Source organism: Salmo trutta, chromosome 9 (genome assembly GCF_901001165.1).
Source record: "Salmo trutta chromosome 9, fSalTru1.1, whole genome shotgun sequence".
NCBI classification, from domain to species: Eukaryota; Metazoa; Chordata; class Actinopteri; order Salmoniformes; family Salmonidae; genus Salmo; species Salmo trutta.
Window position 1 is genome coordinate 6,580,878 of NC_042965.1, and position 21,622 is coordinate 6,602,499.

Consider the following 21,622-nt stretch of genomic DNA (forward strand, 5'->3'; position numbering starts at 1 on the left):
TGCGAGCGCTCACCTGCCCTCTGAGCAGATTAACCTAACGCTCAATCCCAAGAGAGCAACAGGCGAGCGACACACAGAACAACTTCATTGATGGTGGGGGTGGGAAGGAGTAGAGTATAGGCGTGAGCGTACGTCCATTACTCCTTGCCAAAGACAATTTCACCTCTATTATTTCACAACAGAAAGTCAAGAACATTGAGTAATCCAAAATACAACGGAGCCTCAAATCAGCCAAACAAATCACACTTTACTGAAATCTAACTAAGCTAATGTAACTAATAAAATCATAGACATTAGCCTTGCACTGAGCTGTGCTTGTATTTACAGTAGTCACAAAACAACCCAGAGGTGGTAGCAACGCTAAATGCCTCTGGATGTGGCTGTAATTTTCCAGGATGACTTCACAATCTTCGTCCTTTACTCAATTACTTTTCACCAAAAAAGTTGTTAAATAAAGTTGAATCATTTGCAGAAATCATGACATTGAGTAAATAGTTCATTTGCATCTCAAATCATAATACTAATTTACAGTAGCATATAAAAAAGTTGTATTATATTCATCTTAAATATACGAGTGAATACAATTATATTGTGCATTCGATCTGCATTTGACACACTCAGTCTTAGCTATAGCCTATACACACTGTTTCCCTATGGTAACAGAAATGAAAAGTACAGAGCCACAATCTAATATGTGAAACATGCCTTACTCTATGTGCAAATATCTACAAGGGGTTCTATGGCAAAATATGAATGCAAATGTATTTTACACTTCTTAAAAGCAATGGCATATGCCACAGGTTATCTGAGGTTGTGTTCCCTGTCCCACCCTTTATGGTAAGCTCAATTTAGCCTGGTAAAGAGATGGACACATTTCAAGAAAACGGTCTGAAAAAAAGTTAACAGAACATGTCTACTGTACCAAAAGCTATCAATATCGATATGTTGTGTATAATATATATTTTAAACATATTTCTTCAATTAATATAGAGCCCTGATTTACAAGCACCATCTACACTATACACATAGCTGAATAAGTACTTATATTTCTGATGGGTAGAAACGGCCACGTACTATACGTCTTCCTTAACCCCCAAGAAGACAGACAAGCTTCAGTTTGTCAGAATAGTCATCACTAAGCTATCTTTCCTCCACAATTTAGCTACATTGCTTGAGAGCCTTACTTTGCACCAATAATTAATTTCCAGAGACTGAGTATAATTCCACATGGACATTGTATGACTGGATATTTTATTAGACTGTAAAACTACACATATAAATACAGTAGGGAAGCTGAATCGTTTGGCCTGGCAGTAATGTAAGTTAACAGGTGTGAATGTGACGTATTGTACACTGTTTAAAAAAACAGTAAGGTATAATAACTAACCCTAATGATAATACGCCAGAAAAACATGTAATGTTGAGTTAGATTGATTCAGAATTCTTTGGAAAACTTTGTCGAAATGTAAAATGTGTTTATCTAATACAAGCCTAACTTTTGACAAGTTGAATTCAATCTAGAAAATGAGCCGCTCATATAAGCCTACAATTATTTAATTATTAACAGTCCATACTTTCCTAATTTGTGGGACCCGCAGAAATTGTGAATGTTATTCTGGGTTGTGACCCGTTATAAATGCATAGGCTTCAGTAGATTCACACGCGACTACCGGTACATATATTGAAACTAATAGGACTATACGAATATTTCAGAGTAATCGTTTTAAATACTACATGATATAAGTCATATACCGAGAATATGAGTCGCCCTAGTAGCCCATTGTGCGCCTGTTGATACGGTGTTTCGATATTGTGGGAAATAAACACTTCAAGGTCAAAGCACACAAACAAAACCACAAGACAAACCTTGACTCTCGTAAATAGACTCCGTAAAACGCTACTTTGTTGCGTGTAGCCTACAGGTCTGGAGATACAATGGTCACGGTTACATTGTATAGTTTGTTGGGAGGGCAACGCGCTTCAAAATCGCGCTCAAGTTTACCGGTGATGTCAAACTGACACATACGATTATAAATAAAGAGCCCTTGCTGCTCGAGATACAACGAGTCCTCTGGATATGACAAAAATAATTATAGATGTAGGAGCACGTTACTCACTTTATTATGCATGAAATCTGTCCGGTAAGTGCGAGATACCACAGGCAGTCTCCGGCTGTGTCGTCCGGCCGAATGACAGCGTAGAGGAAGCCGTTGCGTGCCAGGGATGGACTTCGCAAAGACGCACTTAAATCCAGCACGGGCAGGAACGCAACATGAAAAACAACCGTGCCGAAAAGTCGCCTATGTGTGTCTAAAATGACAACAACAAAAAACTAGTCGGTCTCTCGTCTGAAAGTGTATTTGAGGACAGTGAGAATGGTTGCTTGGTCTCCAGTGATGTGTCGGCGAAAGGAATGGGACGGTTAAAGCCGTGGACGTCTGTAGCTGATGGTGTTGTGAGGGCTGTTTCTGATCGCTCCCACAATCCTGGTCGAGTCTCTCCCTCACCCTCTCTTAGCGCGAGGAGAAATAATCGGTTTTACTCCTGAAAGGGGGCGGGCTCACATTTCCCAACTACTTTAATGAAAGAGGCATAGCAATAATGCATTACTATCTCAAACCTGATCAAGAGGACAGACAATTAAGCACTGTGAAAGGACTGTCAGTGTATGATTATGCGACTATCTAAATAACCATGGAGGGTGCGTTTTCAACTACTTGAAATTCAAGTGACCAAACTGTTGTTGTTGTCCTTGTAATATATTCTATTAACTTTACGCACTGACATTAATTAAGCGTTAAATATAGTTGACTTTAAGCCGTTTTTTTTATCGGATGCAGCATAGCCTATAGGCTTAGATGAAACAACCACAATACCACTACTACTACTACTAATAGTAATAATAATAATATATTGTTTCAATTTGTCAAAGGATATTTTCTAAAAACATTCAAGATCTTTGCATAAGTAAATGTTTCTGTGAGAAAATGCAATGTTCTGGATCTACAAGAGCTGTCCTGCATCTGCCAATCATTCTCCAGGCCCCAGTTATCTCCCAAGATAAGACCTGACACAGACAGTAAGCATGAGGAAATTAGCAAGTGCTATCCCCCAACCAAATTATTTGAAAACATCCACTTTATTAGTGTGAAGATAACAATAAAAACAGCAAGCATGCCTCTTCAGATTAGACAGAGGAGCCAAACCTATTTGTGAGATGATCCCTGATAGGCCTGGTAATACCAGGACTCTATTATATTCAAATGATATGCATCTCAGCCTCAAGTTTCTTGAATAGTATTTGGAAAAATAAGAATCTTAATTTCCCCTTTGTGTCAAAAGTCTACCTGGCCATAGACAAGCTTAGCATTATTTTAACCCCTGTACAGGCCTTTCACCTCAGTACAATACAAGGCAAGTCAGAGAAAAAGGAGAAACATGAAATCAGACATAAATAAATCAAGCTTGCTAATCTGCTTGACGGGCGGACATTACTGCCTGCAACTGAAGCCTGTGGTGTCCGATAACTCGGGATACCACCTTCACATCACGTGACCCTTTCATCTTTAATCGCATTTCCTCTGGCTAAACCTCAGAATAATTGATAGGCTAGAATGTGTTAGACATAGTAGGCCCATCACAAAACATGACAGTTATCAATGGCAGGCCGTGAAGCTCAGCATGCTGAAACAGTGTGACCCCCCCCCCCCCCCCCACACACACAGGTCACATAGTAACTTTAACATATCATATCACTTTGTATAGGATAGTTGAATCTGAGTGTTGTGATGATCATTTGTGGAGCCTTGCTCACAGGGTGGTGCCGTGTATTTTTATTGTGTCGTGTGTTGGGGGTTGCTATGGATTGACAGACTGTACAATTTATGGGAGATTGTACCCACCACATTCACTATTCCTTCGTTTTCAGTCGTCAAACTCTATGCCCTTTGTGGTGTGTGTGTGTTGTTTGTAGTCTGTCAGTGATTCATCAGAATTCATCAGTGTTTGAGGTTGTCTTCGGTTGGTTGGCACTTGGAGAGATCAGAGGATGGTAATCAGACTGGGAGAATGCTGGGTAAACCAGTCACTTATAGAAGAGTGTGTGTGAGATGCAATGACTATATTGAAAGTATAAAATTATTGGGAAAGGTGACCTGAAATGGCAAGGATCTAGAGGGAGGAGTCTACGGTAAAGAGACTTGCTGACTCAACACACACCAATGACTGAACTTACTCGAAGGTGTTGCAAATTAGATGTCACTATGGCTGCACAATGTATAACTCAATGGCCTCTGGACAGTATGAAAATAGTAATAAAATAGTCCGTGCTCTGCATCATGTGTATGTAACGTTATCTTATAATTGATATTGGATCACTTTATATAGGGATTTAGTTATTATAGCACTGATCGTATTGCAGAGAGGCGTGAGACTGACTGGGCCAGCACATCTAACTGAGTCTGTTTTGTCTTGTGGGTATACAGTTACTGACAAAATGTTACAAATCTGAAGACATTGTTGTGCCACCCTGTTTTCATTTGAACAGCAGTTCCAGGACATTGTTACATCTTCTCATCTCCCATTCTCCTCATAGTCTTTGTCCTGCCTTGTAAATAGATTGACTTGCTAGTTTCCTAAACTAGCCTGACATATCATTATGGCACGCTGATAGCAACCCCTACACCCTCTTTTATCTTGCCACCCACTGGAATGTTGAATGTTGTCCGTTAATCAACTGACCATATTTAAGTAAATCTAATTCCCCTAGTAATTCGTCATGTCATCTAATTGAAGCAGGGTCACACAGCATTCCTTTGCTTTTAACATGGCCCGACATAGAAGATTTGGCTAGTTTACTATTTTGTGTACAACAGCATATACACCTATATTTCCCATAAAACTACATTTAGCCCACCCCTGGATCCCACTGTCCCATCCTGACACACTTTTAGTGTGGCTTCCCTCCCTTTGTCCCCCCCCCCCCCCCCATTATGAGAAATTCCCAACCTGTACATGTTTAGCACTTTAAGGGAATTGACAGTCACATGAATATAATGTACTGTTTGCCAGAATGATTATGAAATTTGAAATATGTCACTTTGTATATACACACTGTAGGCTTTTGGTCGAATGCAATTTCATGAGGTTTGGCATGAATTGTGCATAGAGGAGATGAGGAAAACGATGACTGGTTGTGAGTCAAACACACAAGTGCGGTTACGGATATTGATCTTACTCAGATAGTTTTTAAAGAATTCTCTGGCAGTGACTTTATAGCATGTGACACATAATCGGCTGTCTGATGTGTGTTTGTTTTTGTAATGGGTAGAAAAAAGGGAGCCGGTCTGCCTTTCGTAAGAGCACTGTAAACACCAACACATTTCCTGGGCAAACAGGAACAGCCCAGGCCAGGTGTAATCTGTTGTCGATCATGCTCATGTGAAAACACAATCTGCCTGTCACATTTGATAAGGTTGTCAAGCACTCAGTCCCACTCCAGAGAATCAGCTTAGCGCTGCAGTGACATATTTGAAGAGGCTTCCCATTGTTGGTGTGCAACAGTCTCTCTCTGTCTCCTATTCCGTAATGAATTGGAGAGAGACAGGTGTTATTTTGACATTGGCTTGATTTTACATGATGAGGCCAAATGCATTGTAGTGACCTACAGGCCAACTTCACACAGGATCCATAGGTCTGTAGATTGTGTGTGTGTGTGTGTGTGTGTGAGTGAGTGCTTATGCCTGTGTGTGTGTGTGTGTGTGTGTGTGTGTGTGTGTGTGTGTGTGTGTGTGTGTGTGTGTGTGTGTGTGTGTGTGTGTGTGTGTGTGTGTGTGTGTGTGTGTGTGTGTGTGTGCGTGTCTCTGCGTACCACACTACAATCTTTGTTACTGTGCTTAAACAGTAGTGGAAGTGCCAGAGATCTCTAGATCACTCCACCATATGTACTGGCTATTGATCTCATGGATACACCAGTACAATGCTCACTGCACAGTGCACAGGAGAATATTCAGAGACAAAGATATACACTGCAGGATCTTTCTCTTCCCCTCTTCTGCAGTATTTGTGTAAGTGATCCAAAGCATTACATTACATATAATTTTGTCTGCCTTATTAATAAAGCCCATAATGAAACTCTGAAGGCAATATCATTAGTAATTACAGTTGTAGAATGATACCACTGTACAGTATAATTAGAAAAGCAACGGCAAGAAAGCCACTTTTTAATTAACAGATTCCAATATGCCCTTATGCAAGACAATTGTGTTTAATATATATTTCTGTACACAATGAAAATAGTTTCCCACATTTCCAGGGTGAGATTCTGACAACATCGTGCAACCAAGTGCATTTGCATGTGGTGAATTATGAAAAGGTTGTGTAGCGCTCACTGTATACACTGTAGGAATTGAAAAGTCAGAAAAGTCAAGTATCAGCAAAATATCTAAATATATTTTGGTTTGGGTTTTTCCCCTCTACAGAAAGTGAGAAATGGTTCAGTACTACTAATGGTTCAGAACTACCAATGGTTCAGTGATACTAATGGTTCAGTACGGCCTAGTGGTTTTCCAGTCACCCTCTCTGGCCCGAGCCACTGAATTCACCCATAAAAGCAGTGTAACGTTAGCAGGAGACAAATGGTGATTATACCGACCTGTATAACCCCCAGACCGACAGGCCAATATAGGGCTACACCAGCATTACTATCTTTCTTTTACTGTCCGACCCCCTCACTATTCCCCCCCACCAGCAGTGGATCAAGAGCACTGTAAAATATTCCTCCATACAATACAGACATCCAGTCTTTTCACTATTCATTGTGGCAGTACTCTATTTTATTTCCCCCATAAAGTCCTAAAGAGCGTTCATTTAGCTAGAGGCAATTTTCTGGGTGAGGCATGTATAATTACATTTTTTGTAGGCCAAAAGCTACAATACCATGACGTAAAGCACATACAGTGGTAACATGTTCACAATTGTACTTCTCAATGCTAAAAGCTTATAAGAAGTCTAATTCATTTGATATAGTCGACTGACTATCATAACTGCATGGGAAGGTTTTCCACAACTTTTGCTTGACGATTGGTGAATTGGTTGTGAAATCGTTACAGAGCTTTGCCACGTGAGAGATACTTTTGGTAACTTGCATGTTGTCTTGTTCAAACAGCGTCCGAACACTACACCTCTGATACATTATGGATGAGGCACAAGCAGCAGGACAAGCTCTCCCTTTATTCTGCCTGACACTTCTGTTACCCCACAGGAAAAGGCCCACGGTCGTGTGACTGTGTTCGCTGGCTGAACTACTGCTATTGGTACTGAAGGGTGAGGCCACCATTGGGGACGTGTTGGGTCCTCACCTTGAGATAACCACCACCTACCCTGCTCTGCCAAACCGTTCAATACTAAACATACGCCACAAGACTTGGGCTGGTGATTAAATACATGCGCTGATTAATTATTCTAATAATGATAAGATAATCATATGGGTTTCCCCAGGGTTTGATGTTGAAAGCTCAAAGTATTGTTATACCCTCCATGTGGAGACCAATGCACTGTATGTTGAGTTATTATGCAGTTATAGATGCTGTCTATAGGGGAGCCATAGACCCTTGTCAAAGCTGATTCAATTGGCTTAGCAAATGAGCTATGCGTGGCATTGGCCAGAGAAACTTATGATGACTCATTGTTCAACTATCTAACAAGAAACTACAAATCAAATTATCCCACTCAGTTTTCTTGTTAATGAAAGGTATACATGGCATTGCTACATCTTTGTTTCAATGGATTGCAAAATATTAAGAATACATTCCTTTGTAGATAGCATCACACAGCCTCATTAATAGTGCTGAATATTTAATCGATACATGAAGAGTTTTAATATTCACATAAACTTCCATTTGCCATAGCCCCTCGAGCTGCTAAAATTACAAATGCTGACAGGGACAGTCGTCTCTGCTTCCTAAACTCCTCTTTTCTTCTCTTCAGAGAACGCAGGATTGCTGTGGTTTCACTCTACATTTCAGTCTTTCACTCAAAGTTCCCTTTGTCTCCAGATTACTTCATGTGAGAAAAAAGAATAGCTTCTCCCTCGCTAATGATTTTTCCTCCTTTTGAATGGCTGGAAAGTAATTCACTCCTAACTGCTCAGAAACGGGCATAGTTATTTTATTGTTTCAGCCCCTCTATAACAGAGCCTGTATAGTGGGGATGCCAACGTAACATTTTCTTTCTCCAGTGGAGGGGTGCCAACCAGTGTTTCCTGAGGCTGAGCAGAGGCTGTACCTGACAGATGTTGTGTGTTACCTTGTGGCAGTGGAAAGATCACACACGTGATCTGACATTTCAGCAGTCATGGTCATAATGTGGATATTTCAACGATCAAGGTAGAGTATTGTCGTTGTTGACATAAATCCTACTGCCGTAAGGTAAATCATATTTAAGAATCTGATATGATCATCATTTGTAGTTTGAGCTGTAATTATACAGCATATACAAGAAGTTTACACAGTCTGAGTGCTCTTCACCAGCTGCTGAATTCATTCATATTATAAAATGATATATTTGCCCCTGAAGTATACATGCAATTAGGCATGCTGCACACACACACACACACACACACACACACACACACACACACACACACACACACACACACACACACACACACACACACACACACACACACACACACACACACACACACACACACACACACACACACACACTTGTGTACAGTACATGCATACACTTACATAACACAAGTGCACACCTTGCTTTAGCACCATAAGAGCTGGTATAATGGGCAGAAGAAGAGTGGTGTAACAGAATTGGTTGATAGGTTAGGGGGTGTACAGTGCAGTATGTGTGTGAGTGGGGATGGGCCCTGTGGCGATATTGCCCTACTCTTTTGGCACGCTACAGGGGGAAAGAAATCCAATCATAAATTATTCAAATGAGAACTGAGAGTCCAGGCCACTTGCGTGACAAGGATGTCCTTCCACCTAGGTCTTGTTCAGCCTGGGCCCCAGGACCTCTCAATACTGTACCCAGACCTGATCTAGGGTCAGTCCATACGCAAGGCTTTGGGCCTTTCAGAGACCTGCATGGCTTGTAAACCACCAGGTTAAAGTGGTACAGCTGTTTGTGCATCAGTAAGGCTGGGGCCTAAAATGAGGGCATGAGGTCTGGGGACGGGAGAATAGAACTGATCATTCCCATGACAACCATTACACAGCAGAACTACCTACAGGAGCGGTGACCTCCACCCATTTTCCTGACTACTTAACATCACTCGGCAGAACTATGCAGCATGTATCTCCCACATACAGCAACTGACGCTGATAACATCTAGCTGTGAAGCAAAGCAAATGGAAGTCGATGTGCTTTAATGTGAAACGCAGCCCTAACATGATCCAGTAGGCCCGGCGACCCCCGGCAAAGGAAGACACAGTGTGGCAGACGTGAGGCGGCGTCTAAATCTCTCTGTGCCTCCAGCGTCACACTTATTCTTATTCAGACGCCATCAGCCACTGAGATTAGCTGCAGATCAAAAGACTTGCTGCCTCGCGTAGTGCGAGCACCATTAATGTTTTGTAGATTTAGGCAGCCCCAGTGCACTGGCACTCTATAGGGGCGGCAGAGAAACCGAGTCAGCGTACTGTACAAACGGCACCGACACTGCTCAGGGGGGTAGACTTAGACTGGAAAGGTATTTTTCATAAACGAGGCCTGACTGCCGCTGGGACGTGGAAATTTGAAATGAAATAATAAAGCGAGTAGAAGAGAAATGAAAAAAATACTAGGCCCGTTACTGCAAGCAATTACAGTGGAACAAAGATACTTGTCCTTTCTATGCCTTTGCGATGAAACTGCTTCCATGTGTATAATACGTCTTGGTTAAGTGATAATGTATTTTGAATATGAAATGCACTTTCTACGATAACATGGCTTGTGTATCCAAAGATCATGGCGTCTGGATCAACAATATCCAGCATAACCATGACAACTACTGCAAAGCCATATAACAAGAGCAATTAAAACACAACAGTAGCTATGGACGCCTATAGATCCTACTTTCTCCGCAATCTATTTTCTACGTAAGGCTTAATGTAAATCCAAACAAGCATATCAATTGCACCAGACTTATAAAATGACCAGTACAATGTGCTCAAGTCTAATCTCTGTAATCAAGGTAGCCAAGTTTAGATACAAACAAAGACCTAAACACATGGTTATCTTTTTGCTGTGATTGTCAGGTGTACTACTGACTCCACAATAAACATAATTTGTAGTTACTGATAGAAGGTCAATTTGGAGTGGATCAAGACTGTGAGAAGGTTCCAAGAGGATGGGTAGGTACAGAAAAGCGACACAGGAAATGGTACAGGGTGGTAGAGAAGCGACAAGATGGAGGTGGTGGTTGGAGGTTCAAAGGGAGAGAGATGCCTGCGTAAGAGAGCTCGCCACCCTGCAGAGAGGGTTTCCTCAACTCCGCTTCTGATCAAAGCGGTGGAATTTGGTGGTAAAAAGTTTGTAAGTGAAGAGAGATTTTTGTAAACTGGTTTGAAGAGATGTCTCCTCTCTTCAGGGTTAACGTTAAGAGGAAAAAAGGTTGTGCCTCACAATGTATGCCTGAACCTACTACTAAGCTATATGAAATTGTTTTAAGAAGGTCATACCAATGATAATTTTTCTATTTGATTTAGAATTTTAAGATGCCTTGAAGTATCAAAAAATATATATAAAAAAAGTATTTGATAGAAAATCATCTGTACCAACTTCAGACGAGTCCCAAACGTTTTTGGGGGATCGTAGAGCAAAACGGAGAACACCACATCGTGTTCATGAGAGTCTCATATTTCCATAGACGGAGAGTCTCATCTTTCCATAGTTTGTAGGCAAAACCGTTCAGACACTGAAGACAGTTTTGTGAGAAGACCGATTTTCAGGATGTCTCATGGTCTGACAAACACAGCTCTAGCTCTGTCACCTTTCACTGCCGATGCGGAAATGCGATGTCCTAAAACAGTTGATTGATGCAAAAGAAAACAGATATGTCTAGCTTAAACTGACAGATTTTTGAGGGGATTTTTATATTATGCTAATTCGATTTCCGCGAGGGCACGGACATCGACTCTAGGTTAATAAACTATATGACTCTGGGTTAACCCAATCATCTTTGTGGGAGAAATAAGAATGGTACAATGTATACCATTATACAAATGTACATTTGTTCATTTGCAGTAATTGTGTTATTATTATTATTGTTATTATGGATATTATTAAATTGTTATAATAGATATTACTGTTACTGAATTGCCTGCTGATGGGCCATCAACAGTTGTATTTAAACTCTTTGCTAAGTTAGGCTCCCAGAACATTCCCACATGCCCAATCGGCATACAAAAATGACTTCCTTAAATCAAATGTCTGAAGAAAAAGTTTAACAAAGCCATTCAGCATCCATAAAAATCTAACTAAACTTTTGTTTGGATATGGAATTCTTCCTGGTTATTTTAGGACGTTTGCCTGCTATTGAGTGCATTTGTCTACCCCTGCCTTCAGAGAGGCAGTTGGTTCAATATCAACTCCCTTCAGTTGGTGTAATATGACACATTTCCTCTTTGTTTCACAGTTCAGCGTGTAATATCTTACTTAGTGTTAATCTGTGTGACAAAAATGGATATTGAAGTCTGCAGCAGCCATTTAGGTAGCTACCTTGCAGGTGTAAGCCATTTGTAAGGAAAACAGCATGTTGAAGCCAGGCGCTTTTCACTCACAGAGGATTTCAGATTGCGCAGTGAGGTGTTATTAGCAATTAACCTGAGGAAGATCAATAACCCAAACTGACTGAAAACAACACAGTATTATTAAGTTCTTCTTTAGATAGTCAAACCTTTTCTCATGACTTAGAGAAGTAAAAAGTAGACATATGTAGCTACAGGAGCCTCGATTGGCCATTCACTCGCACAGAAGTGATTGGCAACAGCTGTTTGTGACTGCCCGATCTCCAACTTCAGCATAGCTCAACCCTTAAGATTTTCCATCCACTTGGTTCTCTGTCACGCACTAAGTGTAAAGTACCTAAGGTAAAACAACCTAGCGTCAATTATCTGCCCTTGTCCGTCCATATGGGTTTGATAACACAACAAAATTATTGTTTCACTTTTCAATAAAGTCAAAATGAATAATTTACTAACAATATGCGAATACTATATTACAAGAGAGTTAGTTGTTTGACAGATTTATGGCTGGTGGCTTGGAACATGCCATCATCCACTCTATGGCAAAAAGAGTACCACTGCCAGAACCTGATTTTTCCACAAGTAGAAAGTCACAGTACACCATGGAGAGGGAAAGGGAAAGGTGGGATTTGCTCTGTAAACTCACCCGTGCCGTTCTTTGCTTCTCCAGGAAGTATCACCCTACAGCACCAATTGAAGGCCAGCTCAATCAAACAGTCACAAGTGGGGAAAAAAAAGATAAATGTTAGAGATAAAAATAAAAGAAGAGTAAAAAGTTAACTGAAAAACAAATCAAAAAATGTCCCGCATGTATAAAAGCCAGACCAGCTGGCTTTGAACAGAAACCCCAGTTTTGGGTTGTGTTTTGCCTCCGATCTCTTTCTACACTGAACTCAGGAGTTGTTCTGGCCAACCACCCACCCCCACCCCAAGTCCCCCTCTCCCCTCCAGCCGGTCCACCTGCCTCAGTCACTCCTGAGTATATTTAGCCCTCTGAGGGATCAGTGACACCCAGACCTTTGTCAGCGGTGGCATATATTTGCTAGATTATTGCCCCCAAAATAATATTGCCGTCCAATAAGGGGCACAAAAAATAAAACAAATTACAGTCTTGTATTTTTTAAAATAACCACAATATACAGGAAATAGTTCAATTAATACCTGATAAAATCATCCAAAGCAGCAAGAAGAAAGTTTAAGAAATGAAATTTGCCTCAGTATCCACTAAATAATCACAAAAGAAGAGTTCAGAAGAGGAACTTATTTTTACGTGGTTATTTTCCAGTGATGAAATATTACAATCTCAAAATCTAACAATATTGAATGGTACTCCTATATTATTTCATGCTTCCACTGAAATTAATAAAACTGATGTACAGATGGATAATATTATATGAGCGGTGATATGTTGTAAATATGAGTGAAATATGGATGAATATTTTTCCTGAACAGAAAGGGGGACACTGTTATTAAAGATTGGGTTGAAGCACTGGCATCCTCTGATGTTTAGGGAATCACACTGTTGTCTTTGTGCAAACACATTAGTATTGATCTGATTCTGTTATATTGTTTACATGATTCTGGACAATGGAAATTCACTAATCTGTTTTTTTAAGTGAGGGGATCTCTTTGTCTACAATCTTTATACTAATGTATGATAGAGTCCATATGAGTCCAGAACAATACCACTACAGGATGTTGAATCATCACAGGAATTAAACAATATTATTTACAAACTTTTACAAGCTTTTCTGTGTTCAAGAGTGTATGCTCTTTCCATTGGTCTGCAAGGCAAAGCATACTCCCAGAGAGTACAAAACACACGCATGCCTGTACGCACGCAAACACTAACTGGTGTCCTGCCGTCTTGGTTTTGGCTGGGGCTTCCCCCCGCCGTGATTGGGCCAGGCTTTGGAGGCCTGATCCTGAGCTCTCTCCCCTGTCTCTCTCCCCACAGGAGTCTGCTCCAATGAGGGGAGACCGAGCCCCGGAGCCTGGCTGTCTGTCTGTTGGTCTGGGCAAGGTGGAGGAGGAGGAAGAGGGATTGGCACTCTATGGCAGTTTTGCCTGGTACAGTGTACAGTGCTGGATCGCAGGAGCTAGTAGGGCTACCAGCAAACGTACTGTCCCTCTTAAACAAAGACCTGTCTGGCCTGTCTGAAGACTCTGTCTGTCCACACCATGGCCCTATGTGTGAGAATGTGTTTCTTTGAGTATTTTTGTGTTTTATAGTGTGTGTGTGTGTGTGTGTGTGTGTGTTTAAGTTATACTATCCTTGTGGGGACCAGAAGTCCTCCCAAGGATCGTAATACAAGGAACATTCTGACAAGCAGGGACATTTCGCCAGTCCCCACAAGGAAAAGGCTATTTTAGGCTTAGCGGTTAGGTTTAGTGTTACAGTTAGGGTTAGAATTAGAATTAGGGTTAGGGTTAGGGGTTAGGTTTAGGAGTTACATGTAGGGTTAGGGGTTTGGGTTTAAGTTAGGGTTCGGGTTAAGGTTAAGGTGAGGGAAACTAGGATTTTGAGTGGGAATCAATTGTTTGGTTCCCACAAGGATAGTGTGTGTGTGTATGTATGTATGTATGTATGTATGTATGTATGTATGTATGTATGTATGTATGTATGTGTGTGTGTGTGTGTGTGTGTGTGTGTGTGTGTGTGTGTGTGTGTGTGTGTGTGTGTGTGTGTGTGTGTGTGTGTGTGTGTGTGTGTGTGTGTGTGTGTGTGTGTGTGTGTGTGTGTGTGTGACAGAGGGTGTGGCTGGATGTCCGTGCCACTACTCTAGAGACTGCAGGCTGCGCCAAAGGTGGAACACAAAGCGTTCTGTCGAAGACAAGGTGACAGAAGATCGATAGGAAACTCGGCATGGCACCTCCCCTGAAAAGTCCTTTCACCGTTTTCTTTCTCTTTTTTTCTGTTGCTTTATCGTTAAATCATCAACAGCAAATTAAAGTAATTATGAACAATAATAATGAAACCACTGACAGATTTGTGGAAGGCCGGCTGGATTTATACATGTTTTTATAACATCACTACCACTGTTGGCCAGCCGGGCTGAGAGCTACTGATGAAAAACACACCGCCACCGCTGATCCCCCCCTGTCTTTCACACACACTGTACATACGCAGATGTGTCTGCACATCTGCGTATGTACAGTGTGTGTGAAAGACAGGGGGGATCAGCGGTGGCGGTGTGTTTTTCCTGCGTTTGTGCGCTGTGTGGCGTGAGCTGACTTCAGCGTGTCTTCTCAGCCCTCTGCTTCACACAAAGTCTCTCTGTGTGTGTTCGGCCCTGGAGACAGAGGGCAGACCGCGGCTCACAATCACCACCTAGCACATACCTCTTCCCCGCAGGCAGCCCCAACAGCCCGGCCTGGCTCAACATGGACCAACCAGACCCCTCCTCAGAAGACCTATTCTGATGAGCACTGTTGGTTTTCTAAGAAGGCCCCTGTGACATTGGCTGATGAAACACAGCACAGGAAAATATATATATATATATATATATATATATATATATATATATATATATATATATAGAGAGAGAGAGAGAGAGAGAGAGAGAGAGAGAGAGATAGAGAGAGAGAGACATAGAGAGAGAGTGAGAGAGTGAGAGAGAGAGAAAGAAAGAAAGAAAGAAAAAAGAACGAAAGGAAGAAAGAGATGAAGTGGGAGGGCACATGGGAGTGTGCACACCTCAGTCCAAAAACAATATTTTGACTGAAACTTTATCCCTTCCATTTGGCTCTTTTGAAAGATGGATTATGACTGGTGCCATGGCTAACTCTTTATTCAGCACCTACAGTACACACGACATGAAGCGAATGCTATGGGTTTCTTTTGCCTGTTGAACTTGCGGTAGAAGTGTGAGACTGATGCTAAATTGAGTATGCTGACTAATAAAATGTACCCATTTTAAAGTTGTAAAAATACTGCAGCAAAAAATACAACATTTCTAATTGTTTTAATAACGATTAATATTTAGTTGTTAAATATAAAAAATATATATGTAAAATAAAATAGACATTCAGGCATCAAAATGTATGTTTTCTACAGTTCAAGGTTGTTGGCGGTCACTCCCCTCTCTCGATCTCCAGAAACCCTCTTTCTTTCTCGCCTACATTCTCAACCCCATTTTTCTCTCTTAGTGTGAGCTCTTATTTTCTAATTGTCCAAGAGGCCCTCTGCCTCAGGCAGGGGGGAAGAAAGAGGATCCATATTGCCCCTGTTTATTACTACGGCAAATTCTAACATTAACTTTTGTAAATCTAGAGTGTGTCTGAAATGTAGGGATAATCCCATTTCTCTGATAATATGAGCCAGATGTATGACATTGGGATATGCTAATCGGGGAAGAACCAATCACAAAACATCTGTTGGAGAAAGACAGGTTGAGTGGCAAGTGAGGTGAGTCCATCCCCTACTTATAAAGCCCAACTGCCCGCCCTCTGGTTATTCTCGAACATGCTTCTCTTCCTTGCGTTCCCACAAGCAGGGAAATGCGGTGATACATCTCACTCATATTATCAGAGAATCGGTGTTACGGCAGTAACACTAAGTTCTCTTTTAAATACTTGCTTCAATGTATCACATTGCCATATGGCCAAGTCCCATATCGCAGACATGCTCTCCGAAGCCAGGGCAATCCCAACATAAGCAACTCTCACTGGCTTCGACATTGAGGCCAGTATGCAACAACGAAGGTGCAGGGACATCTAGTCATTAAAAAACTCATAAATGTATGCGGGGAGGCCGAACATGTCGCATCGCAAATTTCTTGTAAAGAGTTGAAGTGCCCAAAAGGTAGCCACACCTCTGATGGAGTGAGCCCTCAGGCCATCCAAGGGCTGTAAACCCCTGCTATTATAAACCAATATAAAAGCCTCCACTATCCATCAGGAGAGTCGTTGACGAGGGAAGGGCATACCCTTGCAGGGGGGCGCCCAAGAAACGAAGAGTTGGTAGCGCTTGCGTAAAGCTCTTGTTTGATCCAAATAAATGTGGAACAATGGAGATGCTGTTCTTCCGTAGTAGTAAAGGGCGGCATTGGGCCTAGTGGTTAGAGCATTGGGCCAGTAGCCGAAAGGTTGCTAGATCGAATCCCTGACCTGACAAGGTAAGATAAATCTGTCGTTCTGCCTCTGATCAACGCAGTTAACCCACTGTTCCTAGGCCTTCATTGTAAATAAGAATGTGTTCTTAACTGACTTGCCTAGTTAAATAAAGGTAAAACAAAGAAAAGGGGGCTATGGTGGTCATGACATTTTGTCAGCCAGTTATTCTCATGCAAAATACTGATGGTCTCACGGCAATTGACCGTTAATTAACACGTTTAGCATCTCCAGGCCTACATTCAAACAAGCTGAATACATGCCACTGATGCACACCTTTGGACATTTACATTTGAAAAAATCGAACAAATAAATGTAATATAGACAATCACAATAAATTCATTATTTATTTTGGTTAGGTCTAAAGAAACATTATGATATAAAGAAAATCAATTTCAGAAAAACATAATATGAGTTGGCCTACTGTATGTTATCTGACTATGCTCCATTCTATAGGCTGTAGGCTTATTCTGTTAGTTGGCAAGATATATTTATAAGTCCCTTGCCATTATTTTAGGTTATAAACTGTGTGGTTCCAGCCCTGAATGCTGATTGGCTGACAGCCATGGTATATCATACTGTATACCACGGTATGCCCCCAAAAATGTTTTTACTGCTCTAATTATGTTGGTAACCAGTTTATAATAGCAATAAGGCACCTCAGGAGTTTGTGGTATATGGTCAATATACCACAGCTAAGGGCTGTGTCCAGGCACTCCGCAATGCTTCGTGCATAAGAACAGCCCTTAGCTGTGGTATATTGGCCATATACCACACCCCCTTGTGCCTTATTGCTTAATTATAACATTTCATAGTAAGAGGAATATAATGTAACTTAGCTGAATAAAATAGAAAGGATATTTTTCCCATTACGGCGCGAGTGCGCATGTGAAGTGGCTATGTTGAGCGTGGAAGTGATCATTTGTGATCCGTTTCAGGAAACTAGGCACTGCTTCACAGGAGAGCCGTTTGAATGTAAACTTTTTAAAAAAAATCTAAATGCGTTTTTTGGCAGAAATTCCTTCTCGAACATGTGCCTTAATAACAAACTTGTATGCCATCTGTAAATATGAATAAAAAAAATTCAATGATGAGCCTAGTTGGTTTAGGCACAGAAAAAGACAGCAACCTTTCCTCTAGCCATGATTGTCTGAGATAATGAGTGAGCTGGACATGTCGAGAGATGAGTTCGGATTGGTCTGCCATATAGCTTGCTTCTGTCTACTTGTGCTGGTCAGTATGTCTAGGTAGTCCTTTCTAACGCTGCTTTAAAAATGTTTTATCTCGTAGTACATAAGTGTACTCGTAGTACATAAGTGTTGCTCTCCACTTTCTCGAGGACCGAGTTTTGAAATCAGTGGAATTCTAATATGATAGCTAAGGAGATGGAAAAAACACATCTCCCTTCAAACTAAAGGCAACCATGGCATCCGATAGAAGACACGTCCATCCATGATGTATAGGGGTAAGAAAGTCTAACTAGCTACATTTTCAGATATTACACGTTTCTAATTTTGACAGAAAGTGGTTTCATTTCAAGTTAAAGTCAACTGTTAGCTAGCTAATGTTAGCTGGCTGGCTCGCTAACTAATGTTATGTGTATGATCTTATTATTTGTATCTCAGAGCCATTTGCTTGGCTAGTTATAGCCTAATGTTAGCTAGCAAACATTGAACCTGGTAGGTTAGTGACCTGCAGATTCATGCAGGGTAGTAACATCATGAGTTGGAATTATGGTTCATTGTTTATCTAGCTAGCTAGCTACATGTCTTAACAAAGGACTCCACCATGCAAGTAACCATGTCAGATGTGTTCGTAAATTCAATCTGGCCATACCTCTAAATCTAGCATATTGGACCTATTTCAAACAGGCCCAATATGCTAGATTTAGAAGTATTTGGCAACTCTGTTATTTGCCTCAGGCTGCACAGCTATTCTCTCATCAAGTGATCATATTTTGACCCATTAGACTATTTTCATTTTAATCTTGTATTTACTAATATGTAAATTATTTTCAATTCAGAATGGTCCATTATCAAATGGGCAAGAAGAGGGGCAGGGAAAAAAATACATGTCATCTGTATGCACTCCAACCAGTCTGTTTTTCAATGATGCAGGGTAGGTTACTTCGGTTTTACAACTGAGCATGTGAATAATACGAGCAATATGAGAAATAAGTGTAAGAACACTTATTTCACTCCATGCATCAATGAGGAGCATGCTCTCGCAACGCGACAGGTGATATACCGCCCGAACTCTGTATGTCTCTCCAACCCTGTTCCTGCAGCTACCAAGTGAAATCTGTTAGGGAACTTCAATAGTAACATGTTTTTGCAACGAAACATATTTAAAATAAAGAAGCGAGAGGAGGAGATGGAAACGCATGGTGGTGAGATATTATGTGTAGCTAAAGGTAAGGTGTCACCCAATTATGAAAATAGAAAAATGTCCCTATTACTAGGCTATTCAAAATCAAGTGCAAATTGGCTCACAAGCAAACAGGCAAGGGAATAAAACAAATATTGCTAGAACCTATTTCTTCAATTCTAAATATCAGACATTTGAGAGCTCTAGTTTTGACCTTCATAATACCTCTGATGGCAGTAACTTTACAAGCACTATGGTCAATTTAGACTGAGAATAGTATCTAGTTATGGTGAAATAAGGGGTGAAATAAGTATAGTCAGTTATAATTGTAACGCTTTAGCAGATTATAAAAAAAGAAGATCAGTCTTTACATTGCAAAAAGAAAAGGAATATAACATATACTGTTTACAGGAAACTCACTCTACATCCTTAGATGAAGTTGCGTGGAAAAAGGAATGGCGTGGTGAAATAATTTTCTGTCATGGACAAAGGAACTCAAAGGGTGTGATGATATTAATTAACAAAAATGTCGATCTGAATGTGCAAATAGTCAGGAATGATTCGCAAGGAAGGTGGATCCTTTTGAATATGAAAGTGGCCGAAAAATACATTTGGCTCATTAATCTATATGGTCCAAATCAGGATGATCCACACTTCTTCGGAAACATTTATACCAATTTATTGAACTTACAGGCAACAAATGATCTAATCATTATGGTAAGAGACTATAACACAGTGTTAAGTACCTCAATGGATCGTAAAGGTAATCACTCTACAAACTATTATCACCGTGCCCTTAAGGAAATCCCAAATATTATGGACACATTAGAAATAGTGGATATTTGGAGACTAAAAAACCCGACCTAGTGAGATATACATGGAGGAGACTTAATCAAGCTAGTAGTCTTGACTACTTTCTTGTCTCTTTCTTTCTTGCATCAAAGGTTAAAAAAGTCTTAATAGGAGACAGAATGTGATCGGATCATCATCTAATTGGCATTCACATAACTCTTATAGATTTTCCACATGGACGGGGTTATTGGAAATTTAATCAAAGTTTACTGGAGGACAACTTATTTTTAACTAAGACAAAATAATTTATAACTGAATTTTTCCAGTATAGTATAGGTTCAGCAAATCCCCTTATTGTTTTGGATACCTTTAAATGTAACTTCAGGGGTCATTCAATTCAATATTCATCAATAATAAAAAAGCAGTTTCTGGCTAAAGAGACAAGACTAACAAGGGAAATCCTTGAACTAATAGTACAGGTAGATAGCAATAAAAATGATACTACAGAGATACAAAATAAGTTAGAGGAAAAACAAAAAGAACTTCAAGAACTTACTCAAGAACGACCTAATGTAATGTATTATAAAAAATAAAGCAAACTGTATGGAATATGGAGAAAAATGCACAAAATTCTTCCTGAATCTCCAATACAGGAACGCTAACAAAAATAATTTGCAGAAACTCGTTACTGAAGATGGAGTCATCTATGATTCTCTGAATGATATTTTAAAAGAGGAAGCTAATTATTTTATGCAGACGTTCTCTTTTCCATCCCATCCTTTCCCACTGAATGAAGATTATGGTAAGGAATTCTTTCCAAATAATATAAAATATTGAAAATTAACAAATGTACAGAAAGATTAGTGCGAAGGCGAAATTACAGAGGAAGAACGTTTTGAAGCAATTAAATCCTTTCAGTCTGGAAAAACCCCAGGGCTTGATGGCATACAGGTAGAGATATATCAAGTATTTTTATTATATACTAAAAACTCCATTGTTAAATTGTGTTAACTACTCCTATAGAAATGGTAGTCTGTCAGGTACTCAGCAGGAAGGTCTGATTTCTCTATTATTAAAACAAGACCCAGATGGCAAAAATAAAGATCCAGTCTATCTAAAAAACTGGAGGGCCCTTACACGTCAATGTTGTGATGCAAAAATACTAGCAAAATGCATTGCACTCAGAATTAAAAAAGGTTTTACCAGGTATTGTTCATCCTGATCAGACAGGTTTTTTACATGGACGATACATTGGAGATAATATACGACATCATTAAACATATAAGACGCCAGGAATAGTATTTATAGCGGATTTTGAAAAGACATTTGATAAAGTAAGCCTGGATTTTATTTATAAATGCCTGAATTTTTTCAATTTCAGTAATTCTCTTATATAATGGGTACAAATAATGTATAGCAACCCCAGGTGTAAAATAGTAAATAACGGATACTTCTCAGAGAGTTTTGAATTGTCAAGAGGAGTTAAACAAGGGTGTCTGCTGTCACCATATCTATTTGCTATGGCCATCGAAATGCTATCTATTAAAATCAGACCCAATAACAACATTAGAGGATTAGAAATCCAAGGCTTAAAAACAAAGGTGTCC

At 40.2% G+C, this 21,622-nt stretch overlaps 1 protein-coding gene across 7 annotated transcripts in view; it reads right to left on the reverse strand.

The window, feature by feature from the left end:
- The window catches only part of mef2cb (myocyte enhancer factor 2cb), a 96,945-nt gene extending 84,278 nt beyond the window's left edge, over positions 1 to 12,667 (reverse strand). For 3 of the 7 annotated variants that reach the window (XM_029762186.1, XM_029762185.1, XM_029762187.1), the window contains exon 1: positions 2,118 to 2,517. The gene's annotated coding sequence lies outside the window, so the exon portion shown is untranslated. Of the gene's footprint in view, positions 1 to 2,117; positions 2,519 to 12,390 lie in introns of those variants that run through there. The other 4 variants (XM_029762182.1, XM_029762188.1, XM_029762184.1 and 1 more) reach the window with 4 other exon arrangements.
- Positions 12,668 to 21,622: the final 8,955 nt, after the last annotated feature.